We start from the raw sequence: 19,104 nt of genomic DNA on the forward strand, positions 1-19,104 counted from the left end.
GATATAAGAGTAAACCATAGTGCTGCTCGCTACCCGGGCAAATTTACCTCATAACACAATGCATGGCGTATGCCCGTCTTTATTAACCCAGTTGGTGCAGGGCGCTAAACCTCATTTCATTCATTTTAGTAAGCCGAATCGAAGCTGAAATGTAAGATGCTAAACCCCACTTCCTCTCTCTTTCATGAAACACAGAAAATAACCAGTTCCAGGTCCATATACAGGGCAACAAACATGTTTTATTTTGTGTAAATTTTTAAAGCGTATTTATACAAATAATATTTATATAATAGTTATATATATGTACATACAATAGATAATCAATTATACAAATATCTATAATTAGTATATAGATTACACACAGTCTGGGTCAACAAATCCCTTTCTTATCTATTGTTCAAATTGTACTGGCCTATACTGCTTCGGGACTTTTAATGGTGCCATTTTGTTAAAAACGCACTGATCTATACGGCGCAGGGACTTCTAACGGTGTTATCAATTCATTGTAGTTTCAGCGAAGGGCTTGTAGTAAATGATAGCATGCCAATCTAGAGTCGTGTCTGCCGTGGGTCCTCTCGTCTTTCTTGAGCTGTTAAGCTAAGTTGGCGATAGAGCGTCCATTTTATTTCATTTCAAACAAGTCTATTTGCATTCACCCATGTATAGGTGACACTATTTACCGTTTACGGTGCGTAGTGGAATAAACATTGTTTAAAACGTGACACAAAACTTTTTTTTCTGTTTTGAACTCCCGATTTCAAATGTGGATTTAAGTTGTTTAACAGCAGGATATGCTGACCCAGTTATAAATTAACTAACAATATATCTACAAAAGCAAGATATCATTACAGTGCTATGGTAAAACAATTATTAAATGATTGATATTATTTAAGCACAAATAACAGAGCCAATGAATACTGATTCAGTATTATCAACAGGACGATGGAACTTCTAAAACTTAGACTTCTTTTGTTTTCATATTATTTTTGTAATTGTACTAAAAGCCAACCCTTACTTATTCAGTTCATATATAGCTAAAGCACCAAACCGACACTAACAATATTAAAGTATTCATATTTTACATGCATTTTATATATAGACAAACTGAATTCAAAATCAACATGTACAGTATACATTTAAAACAATTCGACATTCAATGTACATGCAATCTATAGCTTAATATATATTAAACAATTTAAAATTGCCAATATAGCATTATACACATTAAAGTTAAACATTCCAAGCATTTGAAGTTAAGCAATTCAAGCATACACGTTTTATACAATTTTTAAAGCTTAGAAAGCAAATTACTATTCATATTTGAGATTGCTTTGCGTGGTGTGAATTGTCTCGCCCAAAGAACTAGACATGCCTACATGTATATTCTCTGATGGATTCCTTTGGTGGTTAGCAGAAACTACACGACCTTGAATAATGCCAAACGTCCAATCTGGTTTTATTTTTATAATCTAATTTTAATTAGTTTAGGTCAAAGGAGTCGACAAGAAATTGTTAACCGCGTTTTTGCAAGTATCTGTTAGAAACCCCAAAGTTTCTGGTTATTTACAAATATTACCTAGAGTTCGTGAAACCTTATTATACGCAATGTTCTATAAATGCTGATGCAATGACAAGCTGTCGCAATATATGGAGTTATGCCCCTTTTCTTTGAGTATCATTTATGACTGGCGCCACCAACCAGTCCCTCGGTGAATCTCACGCGACCATCACGAACTCCAACAACGTATAACCATCGTGTAACCACCGTTAATTAGGAAGTCATATGCTTCTGAATATTCACTATTGGATCAATTTTTGGTCATGCTTCTCAATGCGTACAGGCAAAACAATGTCCCCGCGACACTATCGCCGGTTCTCGGTACTCAGACCTTACCAAACGTTGTGTCATTTGACACCGCCATTTTATTCATGCGCATTACGTTCGTACCGTGTGGCAGGCCTAAATATAAAATCAAGGGAAATAACTCGCTTGACATTATGCAATCCCTATTGTGACGGATTGAATTACAATATATAATACACAAATAGGCAAGAAAAGTTGTAGTTTGTTATACAAAAAAGGAGATAAAAACGTCAAAAAGTTAAATACACTATGAATTCCTGTAAGCGGAAAAGTCCCTTTTCAGACAAAATTCCCCTTGAAATGTACTATAGTCGTTAAACCCCATTTTTGTCTTGTCTGTCCATAGTACCAGTGCCGTTAAACCATTGCTAGAAGTCAACGGCTCCGTCGAGCTGTGGGCAACAGATTACCCTTCGTGTGCGCAGACCTTAAGCCTGTTCCAGTAGCCGTTCGTTTCGAAGGTATACACATGATGGTAGAACAATATAGAACGCAAGAGATTATCATTCTATTCAAGCAATCAGAGCCAGAAATTATACATTTAGGTATAGATCCTGTAAATGTTGACGTTCCGACATGGCCTCCAAAGAAACAAAGAAATGTTCAAAGTTACTGACAAGCTGGCTGTTTTGGAGTGATCTGGTTTCGCTGTCTAAGATTATGGAAAGCCAAATCAAAATAATATTCAAATTAATTAGGGACCAGAACAGCTTTCATTATATGGATATAAATGTGTTGGTTTGGCGTCCCATAGTCTCCCCGTGTTCACATCCAAACAGACAGTCACTACGTCAATGTACATGATATATTATATACAATACACTAAAACCGAACTGTCCTTGAATGTGACATAGTTCATTAAACATTACAGATACGTGTATATCTTCAATGTTAATGTTCGAATAGCCAAATTGATCCGATCTGCAATTGTGAAAGGAGTGGAGGGTTGTAATCAGTGCGAATTAATAAAGGACTTTCTTTGTCTTATCTATTCTTTCTCAATCTATAAGATTACATTCACCATGACCTTTTCTCTACGCTGGTATAAACAAAGGTTTGAGATATCAATATCAAGAGGAACCATCAATTAAGGACATTTGACTGAAAATCATATTGGACATATTCGTGCGTACCAAATTCTAGCCGATTCATTTAACCTCTTACTGAGTTTCATATGTTTTCACATTAAAATTCAAACACTCGACACGTGTGTAGCATACACTGCCCTAGAAGATAAATATTTAGTTTTCAATCTTTAAAGGAGAAGCCCAAGCTATAATTCAGTGAATAAATCTGAATATTTCTTAATTGAACCTTTAATCTAGTCGAAAGTAGATACATTTTAAAAGAAATAGTCAGGTGGAGATGAGATGAGCTTCCTACAAGCAATCACCTTGTGCCTGGATACCATTGTCTATGGCGCATGGAGTGACAGCTTGTGGCAAAACTCCCGTTTTGCCGTTTTCCTGCGAGTAATGGAATTAACAGGCTGTTGATAGGTTATGGCAAAGTTACTAACATCTTTAAACATTTTTGTCGATCATTTTGAACTGTCACTTTCATTACATTTTGACATACGTAAACAAACTTTTTGTCGGAAACCCTCTGAAATCTAGGACTTCTCCTTTAAGTTATATTCAGTATGTTATTCGATTCTTAACTAAAGTAATAGTTTCATTGATCTTTACGCCATAGATAATAAATAAATTATTATTGATTTGTATTCCCATTGTAGCATGTCCTTGGAAATATGGTTTTGTTAATATTTCCGTCCTTGCTTTCTACACGATTGCAAGTTAAATAGTCTGATAATTATCTCCCTTTAAACACAAAAAAAATTCAATTTCAACAAAACATTTTCTTAACACACCCCAACACGTGATCAAAGCCAAAGCAAATCCAATCAATTGTACGCATTATAAAATTTTAATATTAAAATCACATCTGTTATAAACCAATCACTAGAGTCAAGAAACATGTCTCCATGCAGCAGAAAATATATGGGCGAAGGCCACGACTAAGATGAGAGAAAGGCTGTGATTGGTTGATGATGCTTGACCGGTGTAGCACGGCTCTTTACACATTAAAACACTCCCGGATCTTTTACACATGATTGTCCAACCATCTCTATATTTTCTGCATAATTTATATTCTAAAATAAAGAGAAAATAATAATTTGAGAATTACAACTTACAATATTCGTGATCGTGTGTGTTTTTTGCAAAGTTGAACCGGAAGAAAAAAAGACAGACCATTTCTGAAATGTTATATCCAACGTGAACACAATATTCTAAAACATAATTGTGTCTAAATTTTCGAAACAAATTGTCCCCTCAACTCAAGGAGCATACAGTCTCAATATATTGGTTTTCGTAGCACAGTTAAAGGACAATATTGGTGTCAGTTATTATCACATAATTGTGTGATAGAACTGGTTGCTACGGTAGATGAGTAATGGAGGTTTCTACAAAAGGAAGTGACGAATACAAAAGGAAAACATGAGTTATCCTTCTATATAACTGACTGAAGTGACGACCGATAACAGTTACACGAGCGAATTTCTGCTCACTAACAATTCGTTCGAAGACCAGTAGTCGAACAGTAAGGGCACTAGACTTTCAACTAGAATGTCCCGAGATCAAACCCTCGGGGTTTTACAAGCCCGGTTCCCACTTGTCAGGGATGGCGCTCGCGGGGCTGGCAAGTAAAGTGTTGCCTAGTCGCCCGGATGATATAGAAAACTCAGATCCATCTGTGTACACATTGTCCTGTACATACAAAGACCCTTATCACGTACAACTGGGGAATCGAAACCACGCTACTTGACTCAATGACAGACCTTATGATACAGCGCGCACGTGCTAACCATTCGCCCCCCCCCCCAACAGGTCACAGCACTCGAATTCTAATCTTTTTAGGGCGTGTGACGTGTGCTCTGTTTTGGATGTGTATTTTTTTACATTCGACTGTGATAATTATTGCATTTATAACAATCAGCTGAAAATGTAACTGATAAATGTAACTGATATTTGGAGTTGTTTACTTTCATTTCACTATCTCTGTCTCTTGTGTTCAAAAACTAAGGACTGTGCATGCGTACAAGCTTTAAATTTGTCGTTATATGGACGTATGATAAAAACCGAAGAATTCCGAATTAATTATGCGTTCAAGAGGGTTAGTGCTAAATGATAAGGCCAGCTCAGTTTTTCGTCATACGTTACGAGATGCTAACAGGGCTATCGCTTACCTTAACCCTTACCTACCATCTCGCCAACAATCATGTGCCCTAACCTTATTTACATCTCAACGACCTTGACAAAAATTGAGCCGGCCTTAACAAATTGATTTAGCCGTTCCAGAGCAAAGTTTCAAACTTGAATGTAACCAAGAACCATAACTCGTTTTGTCACTAAGAGTTAACTCCCTTGAGAATGGGAGCCGATCATTTTTTTCAGCAGTTTATATAAATGAAATGAAATGAAATGGGGTTTAACGTCCTACTGTTCTGCTCCTATACTGGGCTAATGAAGACGGGCATACGCCATACAGTGTGCTATGAGGGAAATTTTGACCGGGCAGCGGCACTATCGCCTACTCTTATATCGAATTCCAACTGCCAGAGGATCTTTTACGTGCATTCCATTATATACACGGGGCCTCGGTTTTTCGTATCATCCGAAGGACTAGACAGCAACATGGCCATACTTCCATTGTTGATGAATGAAATTTTTATGGTAAGCCTTATCATATAATCTTAAAATTAACCCCAAATATTGTATGTCGGGTGGATTTTCTTCTGACCCTGAACCAAAGGATTGTGTTGACGAGACGTTAAACTCTTTATATACACCAGGTTGTCTTGGGGATCAGTTTATCACAGAATTGAAGGTTTAACCCAGACAGCTGTGAGTGTGTTTCTACAGATAATTCTATATAAATATGACACTAAACATGACATCCCTTGGTTATAAATGACATCTTTATTCATTTAATGGTTTTATAATATTAAAGATACGCTATCAAGATGTAGTTGCCGACCTGTAAAACAAACCAACCTCAAACATTCTGGATTGATCTAAATACGGTTAATGAACGTCTGTTTATCTTACTTTTATACACCAACCCGGGATCACGTGGCTAAGTGGGTAAGACGCTGGCTTGCTAGCCTGGAAGTTGGGTGTTCGATCCCTGCATTGGCCGAGAAAGTTCATCCCGATTTTCCGGCGTGGTTCCCCATTGTCAGTGATGCAGAACGGAGGGCCTGACAAGGACAGCTTTCTAGTCCTTCGGATGAGACGAAAAACCGAGGTCCCGTGTATAAATTGGAATGCACGTAAAAGATCCCCTGGTAGTTGGAATTCGATATAAGAGTAGGCCGTAGTGCCGCTGCAGGGGCAAAAATCCCCTCATAGCACACTGTATGGCGTATGCCCGTCTTCATTACCCCAGTATAGGAGCAGAGCAGTAGGACGTTAAACCCCATTTCATTTATACACCAACCGGGATAATGAAGCGACACTACCGCCTACTCTTATTTCGATTTTCAACTATTATAGAGAAACTTTAACGTGTCACGATGGTACTACCGACCAGTTGGATATCGGGCTGTAAAATACATAAAAACTTGTTCAGCTCTAACAGAAACAACACATTGTATCCATATGATTCAGCATATAATTTTTGTCCTAAATAATAAAAACCCGATTCCTTTAAGTTTCAAGGCTTTCTGCATTCTTCGAAGAACTTTGGAATAATCACTCTTTATCTAATCGCAGTATCATTTTCCTATTAAACGAACATACATGATTATTTTTGGGCACCCGAGTGTCAAATTTGATAGATAACTAGGAGAATAATCTGGACGTGTCCATTTATCACTCTTGACAGACGATCTTTAGCAATCTTCGACAATCTTCGGACAATTTTCCATACGGCTGTTTCACGTTGTTCTCGACGGACTATGTTTCTCGTACTTCGCGTGATTTATATAATGCAATTGCTTTCTAATTAATCCTGGTTTGTCACCCGTCTGAAGAGCTAGATATCTATCATTTTTGACATAAGCTCCAGTATAACTCGGGTGCTGTCGTACACTTCCGCAAGGGGGAAATTGAATTAAATTCGTATCTAGGTGCTATCGTACACATCCGTAAAGACGAAATCAGGTTGAGATATTGTCATTATCTGGTTTACAATGAATATTTTTAAATTTTGTTTAAGCTGGGTTTTGATAGGTAGGTTAACTTGGAGTCTACCAATCACAAACTGGGCATTACTAAGCACCTCTTATAAAGAAAGACCTTTAGACCAAGAGCAAACAATTGAAAATTACAACGAAACGAAATATTGCTATAAATTTAATTAGACTACGAATAACTAACCAACTGGGCCAAAGCAGATTTCATAGATAATCAATTATACTTACTTGAATCTCTACTAAGTGTACATGCCGTCGATTCCCGGCCATCTCTAGGTATAAATGTATCAACACAATTTTTATCTAGTGTCGTATAACCACATGTGTAACATATACTCTCCACTGTAAAATATAAACAAACAAAGGGATTTAATACGCATATAAAGTAACTATTACATCAAACTCAAAACAAAGATAGGCTGTCCGTAACGAGAGAGAAATGGGGTTTAACGACCACTGGACACAAACTAGGTCATTTTGGGACTACCATATGGTTTAATTTTTTTCAGTTCGCTAGCGCGTAGGGGTCTTTAGTAGTAGAAGGAACCCTGAGGACACGGAAAAAACTCACGAGGTATGACAGGCGACATTTGTCACGTACAACCCTGGAATGGAAACCACGCCAGTTGACTCAATGACAGACCTTATAATACAACGCGCAAGCGCTAACAATTCGGCCACGCCACCCCCATACCTAGTAACGAAACATGTCCCATACCTTCAACCATGCTGTCCTTACGGTTGATTACTTTTTCCCAATATTTGTATGTTTTAAAGTTCTTAAAAGAATTTCATTAAATGTTTAAATGATAACACTTTGACCTGGAAATTTCTTATATCTCAAAAATTGCAGAGTGATGACTAGGTTTCTGTCAAAGCGGCATAACTCCGCGAATAATCGAATTGAGATCAGTCATCGTTAGAGGTAGGGCTATTTGAAGAAATATATTTAACAAAATAAACTATGCAATTAATAAATCAGCCCAATAAAGGCTTTAAAACTATTCCCAACACTCGAACCTCTGGACAGTCTCGATTGCTCCAGCTCAAATTGTCTCTTGTTTCGAATATTGATCTTGAAAAAATAGCGGTAAATGTGTATACGGTGTCAAATGCCATGAAAATATTTACGTACGTCGTATTACGCATTGCACAACTAGCCATAAGAATAAAAACTAACAAAATGACCTAAATATGTGTTGACGAGATATAAAACCTCCATTCCATTCTAACGAAGTGTATTGTTAACTGGTGGATTTGGACAGCAGTTCCCGCCATGATGATCAGTTACCATGAACAGTGTGGACATCAATTTTCAGGTTCAATATACGAAGTAGCCGAAACGAAAGCAAGTGTTGGCAAGTGTGGTAGAGTAGAAAGTAACCGACGAATAAAAATGGGCGAGGCCAACATAATATCTCATTAAATCTTGTATGTGTAGAATGGAAATAAAGCTGTTATCATTATCGCCGGGACGCCGTTTCAAAATATGAAATAACCGAATAAAACTAATAGCAATGGAAGATTATGAAATTATCCATAATAACACTATATATAATCTTTATTGCGTTTTCCCTTTTTACTCATCAAGAATTTTAGTATATAAATTATGGAATATTGAACAAGATAAAATGAAAAACTACTCGAACTTCCATTGATTGATAAACGATGGTAAATTCAACTGCTAGTCGATGGTCAGTTTAGATTTATGAAAACAAACTTTGGCTCGGTGATTTGATATTTCATGGAGAAAAGTCGGTACGTCGCCATTTGATGTCTAAACTGTTTTTTATTATGGTTTCGTTTAAAGGGGGTCTTTAAAAACTGGTCTGACATGATTATAAAATATATGGTTTACGTGTTACAATAAACGGCTAGACACATGTTCCATGCACACAAACCCTCCTTAAATGAACACTGGGCTGAAAAATCGCCATGTTCTCTTTAGCCCACGCTGGGATTCAATCCCGGACGTTCTGGTTGGGATTTAAATGTTAACTCGTTTACGCCACAGTGTCAAACATTGTGTCCAAGCTTCTGTGACATCTAAGATAGACGTCATTCATGCCGAGAATCCAATAAGCGCTCTTAGATATCACTGCTGATTATATGAGATATTTGTGGAAGGATTATTTATTTAAAGTCAAAATAATGATTTATTCATTTTTCTGTACTTAAAATGGCAACTTAACCTTATCACCGACTGTAGCTAATATCGTACAATTTGGCCCGTAATTCCGCCGTCCGAATGGTCTAATGGGTGCACTTTAGATCTTAAGGTCTCGGTCAAATACTTGTACGTGACAATCGGCAGGGGTTTCTCTGGGTCCTCCGGTACCCCCCCCCCCCTTCATAATATAGCTTGCATTGAGTGGACATTAACACCCGTCTCTCTCTCTTCTCTGCCCATTGGGATTTCCAATTGGAATTAAAGTTTTAGATTCGTGTATATGGCATATGGGAGAGGGGATCGAAACCGAGTTACTTGATTCACAGACAAACCTTATGACCTAAGATTTAGAGTGATTTTAGCCACGCTTATCATGAAATTTTGAGTGATCATATTGTCTGAAAATGCCCATTACCGCCTCTACACAGGTTTTTAGCAGTAAGATAAAAAAAAATAGAGATGTGCATAATCTGCTTTTCTACAATAGAGGCAATTCAAGCTGTGTATTGGATGACATAACGATGAGCTCACACTATGGTGCAAATCTCCACAGAAAGGTTGTCATTTTTTATCAACTCAGGAAGTCATTAATTTCTACATGTGGCTAGCGGATTACAGAGTAAGAAAGGTTAAAGACAAACTATTCTAGAATCAACAGCAGATATAGACCATGCACAATAAAAAGTGGTCTCATCGAAAGTCATATTGGTCCAAAAATTATTAAAATCGAGCAATCTCAATGATTAAGTTACAGCCATTTAAAGTTCACAATACTTCGGCCGTAGAGGAACAACATATCATTAACAACGGACACAGTACAATTCTATGGGGCCAAACAAGAACCTATTTGCTGTAAATCACCATCAAAAGAAAACAAGGAAACACATGTTAAACTGTGATCAGGGACCAACTTATATATTGACTTCCACTTTTAGATCTACATGTATACTGTCAGTGTTTAATACCCCCCCCCCCCTCCCCAAACTTATCCAGAAGGACAATGTTAGTGTCAACCATTATTACATATATGATAGAACTGGTTAAACACATTCTTTGTTTTTATTACGTAGAGAATGAATAAAAGCAAGGGATTGCACGGACATTTTCAATTTGTCTCGCTTTCTCTTATCTAGCGACAGTCAGTTCTTTTTATGAATTGCCAGATGTCCTCTCACAGTCTCCTATAAGAACTTTTCGTCTTCAAAGGAATTATTAGTGAGCTGAAAATCGACCGTGTCTGTTATCACTCGTTACTTCAGTCAGTTATATAGAAGGATAACTCGTGTTTTCCATTTTTTTGCGTCACTTTCCGTTTCATCAAATCTTCGTTTCGCGTCTACCGTAACAATTATCTCTGCGTGAAAATTATATTTGGAATGTGTTTAACCAGTTCTATCACATATGTAATAATGACTGACATCAACATTGTCATGTAATTATCAAAAGGGGTTTCCACTTTGTTAGTTTAGTTTTAAATGGCACTCTAATGAAAGGTACACCCTACACTATCAGAAAACATCAAAACCTGGAATTTACCCTCAAAATTCGGAACTTTCCGGTACTCCCATTTTTGTAAACTTTAAGGATGTCATTGAGTACACCAGACACTACCAGAAAACAACTTTTTTTTTCATAAATTGACTGGCGTAAAGGATTCAGTAATAGATTTATTCATTTGTAATGACCGAACAGATACTAAACACATTCTTAGATACCAACATTTTCCTGACATTTGTAACACCAAGCATCAATTACGTTTAATCTTAAAGTAGCAATGCGTCAATGCAAGCGGGACTAATTTGTAGTCGTCATTAATCAGCCTTTAACCATAGGAGAAATCTCATATTTTAGCAAATAAAACGGATTAATTCCGCGTGGAAATCTCTTAGAACATTTTATTGTAGTCTCGAGCAACTATCTAAACCTCTGTACGAAATAATGGTGCGAACATCCAGTTGTCAGGTGTAGTTAGAGACGTGGTTTCTTTTACGATAGTGACTGAATACACACGCGCAGTGATATCTTTTTTCAGATTATTGCCGCGGTTTTTTTTACAAACACTATGAAATAGTCGCATTTATCAGGCCACTTAATTATAAATTGAGAGGCGAATTCTCTAATTAAAAGAAGGTAAATTTCCTGAAAACTGTTTTGGCTACCGTTTCCATACCTTCCATAACTGGGGATCGTAATGAAGTGAAAATAACAACAATTCACCAAAGCAAACGATAACCAAACACATTTCGAGTGCTTGTTTTGGGACCTATTCCATGATAACTTATCATTTTCTGAATAATCTTACCACATGCCGAATAATATATCACCACTTATTATGATTAGAGATAAGCTAGTCGCTAGTCAATTCTCTAATGGCCGATTTGTTACATTGTCATACATTTGTCCAATGACTCGCCTTCAGCAGCTAGAGCTATCGTATTCTGTTCTGATTTTAACGACATCTACATGCTTTACACTAACTGTCGTAGTGGGATTTGTAATGTTATTAGCAGGCAAATTGTCCACCATTATCAAATGATTATCTGATTTCCATCTCGTTATAATAATAATGACATGATTAATCATATATTCTAAATCTAAGATTCGTTTGTGATATGAATAGAGACATAAATATTTTACTTAAAGAGGTTCGGCGACTTTTTTTAAGTTGTTCATTTTACTTAAAGAGGTTTGACGACTTTTTGAAGAAGTTGTTCATTCTGGTTTTCGGGCTCTACAGTGAAATAGCAATACAATTTAGGGACATGGTCTCCTTAACCTCTTTCATACTAATTGTCGCCAAATAATTAATCAATGTAAACTTAACACCAAATTCGGCCCATCACTTTTGAAAAAAAATATTGACTTTATAATCTGGGTTATACATAAAAACTTGTTCATAAAATGCGAAAGAATTAGTAAAGGTATCTTGATTATCCAGGCGCTTTGAAAAAATTCATGTGTTTCGACTGGACATTATTGATGCATCAGAATTGTCTCTATGGTAAATTGTATACATAGCTGCACTATTTCGATATATCCCGGAGTCAATCCCAGATTTAACAGGACATCATAATAAATGGTTTTAAGTATGTACATCAAACGCCAAAACGTGAAGATGTGCCCGCTGACCGTGTCGTGCTTAGCCAGACTATTACACAACGTTTAATTTGGTGGCTCACGACCAACGCCACATTGAAACGCGGCATCACAAGGCTTCAGATAGTTGCACAGAACCATTATAAAACACATTTTGACATATAAAGGAGATATGCCACATTGTCACACATTGTCACTTTAACGTGGTTTCTAGGAAACTTGTATTAGGTGATATATTGGAGAACGGACAACAAGTACAACGTGTGATTTATATACAAATAACATGTCTCAATTAGAAGCCACGCCACGCACGCTTGTCAGATTCCCCTCTTGAGAGTTTCAAATAACCCAGCATATTGAAGATAATGCATGACCATTACTACACTACGGTTCATTAAAACATTACACCAAATATCAAGCTCCATATCCACTGTTCGTTGTTGTCTAGGTCAATAATAAAATAAAATAATCCAACGGTAGAGTTAGGATGTTGTGTGGTAAAAGGGGAGCAATTTGGCAAATAATTTGTAAAAGACACTTCCAGAAACGTTTTCGAACTGAAATTTTATTTTTCTTGTTCTGGACTGAAATGAAGCTTTTTAGAACCCTTTTTATGTCTGCTTTAAACCTGTCGGGTGGGTTGGCATATTCCTGAAGCAATGGCCCGAGAAATCCCTCTCTGGCCATTGCTGGATTAGCTTCTGATACTTGCGCTTTTGAGGGAGTGTGTCTATTCTTCCCGTTCAATCAAATCTATCCAAAAGCACAGCAACATGACAGCCCTTCTTTTAATCTGGGGCCTTTCCTAAAACTTTGGACAGTGATTTAAGGTATTAAAAGCGGTGAAAGTGTTGCTCGTCTCAAAACAATATTGTTTACATGATATACACAGTTTAAAAATCGTGCTGACAGTTGATAGCCTTGTTTGTCACACAATTAGTTTTTCTGCAATATTCTGCTATGCACTGGTTAATTGGGAACATTAAAATCGTGAGTCATGACGTAACGTTATGTAAACATATTTGGTCCAATGTGGAGCTATGTTTAAATCGTAATGATATTGTTACGCAGTAAGCTATTGGTTGTTAATCGGACTATTGACCAGTCATAATTTAGAACAAGAATGTGCACTCTGTACAGCAGTGAGTAGTGGGGTTAGTTCTAATCAAACGAAACACTGCGAGGAGTATGGTGGGTTGGGGGCTCTGTGTAGGCAGCAAAATTGAGGTTTAGCGTACGCATTAGGACATATAAAAGATATTCGAAAGTTGGAATTTTAATAGGAGTGGACCGAATCGCCGCTAGATAGACACAATTTTCGTCCTCCACGTTGCATAATTTTAAAGTTCGTAAACCCCATATATTTATTATTAATATTGGCTCAAGTAATGTGTTAACTGACAAGACACTTGCTTTTACACATGCTGTATCATCAAGTCTGTCATTGAGTCAACTGGCGTGGTTTCGAATCCCCGGTTGTACGTGACAAGGAGTAGGGTCGCCTGTCCAACTTCGTGGGTTTTCTCCGGGCCCCCCGGTTTCCTCCCACTGCTAAAGACCCCTACGCGCAAGCGAATTATGGAAATAAAATTGAACCATATGTTAGTCCCGAAATGACCTAGTTTGTTTCGAGTGGACGTTAAACCACATTTCTCCCTCTCTCTCTCTCTCTTTCTCTCTGCTATTTCACAAATGATCGAATTCTTCCGTTGACTGGGTGTATTTTTGTTTAAATATGTCCCTTGAATGTACGATGCACTCATAGATATATACCAGCATTAATCAACTTCAAAGGTATGGTAAAACTATTAAATTAACCAGTCGTAACTGTAATGGATCTATTAGAGCCACATATAAAAATCTTTAAATGGGCTATTTAAAAGCCCATAACATCATTCTCTTTAAGCTAATATTCCAATAATATTGATGTTATCAAACAAGTTAGTGGCCATGATAAGAGTCATTAAAGCAATTTGTTACGAGAACCGTTGCTGTTTCGAAATTACCCTGTGATTGACATCTGTGAAAAGCAATTTTATTAGTTTATGATATAATGCCATCATTATGGTGTCTGATGAAGTGCTTAATGACGTCAGTTTGAAAAGAGGTCTCGTGATTTGAAGGGCCCTTATATGGTCATAAATCATACTGCGATAAAAATTCCTAGAGATTTTATCAATCGTCTACCAATAAAATGATAAAAAAAAATACAACGCAGGTGGCATGGGTGCCGCAATACCTGTCTTATATTAGAAATAAGTATATATCGTTAATATAATGCATTGACGGGGGGGGGGGGCGATGTTCCTGAAGCAATGGTTACAAGCATTACATCACAATAAACGTCATTACTTTCACTATGGTAAAGTAATTTTATTCTAGGTCCGGTAGATTAAACAAGAAACCAAACTTTTTGTCTTGACCAGACCAGTGTCCATTATGGATACAATCGCCCCGAGATTCAAGAACTCGATTTCTCTATTGCGATTGGGATTGAAATGAACAATATGCGTTCGGTAATATTTTGATTATTCGGCAAACGAACGTAATAGAACAGTGAAAACAAACCCATAATTGGTGTCTAAATGTGCCGTTGGTATACCTAACAATGCTCAGTACCATTGCTTTGAAGATATGGAAGACTCAACTAACGTAACTATTGAAGGCTTCAAGTGGATACATATTTAATCAGTAAATGTTAAAAAATCATTCGTCCATTACATTTCTTTCCACTTTTTTTATTTTAAACTACATTGACGCCTGACACATTTTCTTTGCGGGAGGTGTTCTTATCACGTGAACTTACTGGCCAATAAAACTGTCTGTATTTGATATAAAGGACTTCATTCTGTGGTAACATATCGGATTAAAAAAAAACTAACAGAACAAGAGTGTAAGAGTGGACCTCAGAGGCGCGCCCCCCCCCCCCCTAATTTTCGACAGTGCCCTTTTTTACTGCTGAAAATGCCTTTCCTCAGACCCAAATATGTCCGTTCCCAACCCGTTGCAGGGATCCCAAATGACTCAAACCATCGATTCAAACACACCAGTCTGGTCTAATTAATGCTTCCACTTTCAAACGAATTCTTGTTGTTTAGCTGACGGTACCCTAATCCTATAGAGTGACTATAGACAGACATCTTGTGGAATCGGCGGCGTATACACTCATGTCCATCACCGACGCGCATGAGTGCAACTTGATGTAGCATTGTTTTATGTGTGGACAGTACAAAGTACAAGTTACAAGGCTTAAATAGTGAAGTGGCTAGGGAATAGATTGGTCTTTTTTCCCATCATAATGCCTCGCTCGCCTTGACAATTTTCGAGTCGCATGCTCAACTGTTTTTTTTGCTCGATGTTAAGGCTTTTTTTCAACGAAAATATCAGCCAAATAGCTCTTGGAATGGCTACAGATGCAAGGAAATGACGGATAATTTTCTTGCCCCCCCAAAAAAAAAAATCCCCTCTCAGCGGCGTGGCCCGTCTCCGCGGTCAGTGCCCTCATTTTTAGGCGCCCCCCCCACTTTTCAAAATTCCTAGATCCGCCCCTGGACCTGGTGGGTATTAGAATTATAGTGTGGATGGTATACTGCATATAACTATCACATGCAGACCACAGACCAAAGTTGGTTAGATTATAGTGTATAAGGTAAAAATCAGACAAAAAAAAAACGAAACGAAATTGAAATCATATACTTATAATACCAAGGTATTTTGGAAATACAATGTACCCTGTCTGGTTCACGGTACCTGTTCATATAGCTTCATACGGCGTTAGTTTGGACCATAGGTGTACGGGGAAATTTTTGACTGGGGGGGGGGGGGGCGGTGGTGGTTGGTGCCCCAAAAATGTAGTTAGGTTCTTAGTATGTTACATAATAATAATAAATTCGCTGTTAAATTGGACACATTCAAGAACACAATATTTCTTTATACAACTTTTACAAAGTACAATTGTGTGCCCAAATTTTCCCAGCGTTTGGTGCCCAAAATGGGGGGGGGGGGGGGCGGCCGTCCCCCAGCCCCCCCCCCCCCCCCCCAGCTCGTACGCCTATGGTTTGGACTACTGCAGAAGCCGAACCTAATATTTTTAAACAAGCGTCCACCACCACAAACACGCAGATACATGTTAAAACTACCGTCTCAGTGCCAGTAAACAGGAAATTTTCCGACTTCCACATCAAAACTATAGACGTAACCACCACGATCCATTAACTGAAAAGCATAATTTTATTTGCCGACCCCCCCCACCCCCACCCCAAAACACAATGTTTACCCATTAAAAGAACGAAGTAATGTCAATTTCAGAACTGTCGTTATTGGCAGCAACCCAAGGATGGATGTCTTGTCGAATCGGAAGTATTCGGAAACTGACGACATCCATTTGAAGATACAAAGCATGTGCGGTCAACAGAATGATTGATAGCGGAAATGTTTCCGTAATTATCCGGTGTATTTTCGTTTAATGCGGACACGATCGAAGTACATGACGGAAATATAGCTATAAAGCTTATTCACAATAAAGGGCTTTTGACATGGTTCTTGATGCCCAGGAGCGAAGTTCCCCCAACAAAACAAGCACATAATCACACGGCGTACCATATGAACAGACCCGGTCACCGAAACCATGATCTGCAATTTCTACAATTATCACTTTAATCAATTGGAGTCAATGTGTACTTATTTGTCAATCATATAAAATTATCTATATTATGGTAGCAATGACACGGAAATGGGGACTGTAATCAAACGGCTTGCCATATCTGTTGGCAAAACGTAATGGATCTAGGCACGGCAATCATGAACTACCATTTTAGAAAGTATTGATTTGATCCGTATAGTTATACTTTTTATCGATATTTTTAAGTCCTTGACGTTCAGGATGTACGACATACCCTTGCAACCACTTCCATTGTGCTGTATTTTATTTATTTCGAAAATAGATAGCGAAAATGTTGAATAGCAAACAGATTATCCGTCATAACTGCTGTAAGCTAAGGATTGAATAATATTCATTCAAATTACCATTTCATTAGCCCAAATTTTACCTTTTGTGCCAGGCAATTATCTAGAATATTGCTATAACTACATATCCGTACTTGCTTCTCAGGAACCATCCCTACTTTAAATATAAACTTTTACCCCAACAATAATAATGATAATGCCCGAACTCGCCTAGCGTTTCATATTATGAGAAATAAATTAACCCAGCTAATCATGAAAAGATAAAAAAAAATGGTACTTCATCAATTTCTATTTTAGATGGAAAACATTTCAATAGAAACGCGCCGAAAACGTTTGATATTGGCATTAAACGGCGCCAAGCGCACGAATATGATTTCCAATAATATCGTTTTGTACATAGACACCCTTCCATCTGGCATGCACGCAGACGTGCACTATCAGTCACGCGCAGTATCGATAATGGTCGAATTACAAACGGGTTATGATTCTTAAGGGAAGTACACATAAACAGATTTTATCTGGTTACCAGACAGAACAGGAGAACAGCACAACAAAACAGAATAAAAGATACAAGAACACGGCAGACTAAAATATGTCTATCTCAACCAGTACATATGATTTAAACATAGAAAACAGACGAAGAAAATACTTGAGGAAAACAAGTGGACAAATACGTCATTCGCTTTAAATATATATATGAATAACAAATATTGAACAAAAAATCGTCTGGAAGCCAACAAAAATCGGATGTATGTAAATACATGACAAATGTAAACGCCAAGCCCTTAGTGTAAGATGGGGTTAGAATACCCTGAAGTGGTATTATAAATTTCAATTGCTGGTTCCAATAAAACTAAAATCGCACGAGACTTGAAATTTCCATATGTGTTGTGGGCTTTAATCATATTAAGAATTACAGAGTTTTCAATGATTTTTCTATTTTTAAAATATGTTTTATCCGGTTATTTGTAAGATGTACAAATCGTGTTCTAAATAAGTGCAAGTAAATATATGGATATCTATTTTGATTGTAATCAATAAAAAGATCAAAGTGGTACCGCCTGGAGTAGATACTGGGCGCCATTTCGGATATAAGAGAAAATAAGAGTTTACTCCAGAGCAAAAAAGTTAATCTACCCACTCACAAATCTTATATACATTTCAGCCTAAATCACAATTTAACTGTGGAAAATATGACTGAAGGCATCAAATACGTGTATTTATTTAGATTTGTTCGGGTCAAATTTTATATTAAAGCAACCAGTCGACTTTGCTGATAATGAAATGAGGTTTAACGTCCAACTGTTCTTTTATAAGATAATGACTTCGGTACCATTAATAGCAGAAGAATTTAAAATCACCATTACTATTCGTATATATTTCTGAAGGATTTTACAACTATTTATTAATTTTCCGGGTTCTAAATAATAATACGAGTCAGTACATTCTAGATTTGGCATTACTAAGTGCCTTTGTTGTTCGTTTCATAACTTTCGTTTTCTAATATTCATTACTCAATATAAATGTGACGGGTATTATTCACGAGGTAGTGCATGCTTACTCATATCACTAATTGCAGATGAAAACGCTTCGTAAAAGAAACTGCTAAAATGACTCCTTCCTATTGATATCACGCTCATCTTTAATTTCTTAAAATCATCTATGAACGTCTTTCTAGCAAGGAACATCGATGCCATTGTTATAGTTGTCTAAATTATTATCTATCTATCTAAAGAACACTTAAAGACACCAAAGTTCGGTCCATGAAATATATGTTTTAAGATGGATCAATGAACTGAAGAAAGCTGATTA

The 19,104-nt window shown here is 37.2% G+C and overlaps 1 long non-coding RNA gene across 1 annotated transcript in view; it reads right to left on the reverse strand.

Moving 5' to 3' along the window:
* Positions 1-219: 219 nt before the first annotated feature.
* The window catches only part of LOC126820359 (uncharacterized), a 111,329-nt gene continuing 92,444 nt past the window's right edge, over positions 220-19,104 (reverse strand). The window contains exons 2-3 of the long non-coding RNA XR_007679932.1: positions 7,290-7,403; positions 220-4,016 (exon numbers count right to left, since the gene is read on the reverse strand). This is a non-coding gene — a long non-coding RNA (uncharacterized LOC126820359). The remainder of the gene's footprint in view (positions 4,017-7,289; positions 7,404-19,104) is intronic.

This window comes from Patella vulgata, chromosome 1 (genome assembly GCF_932274485.2).
Source record: "Patella vulgata chromosome 1, xgPatVulg1.2, whole genome shotgun sequence".
Taxonomy (NCBI): Eukaryota; Metazoa; Mollusca; class Gastropoda; family Patellidae; genus Patella; species Patella vulgata.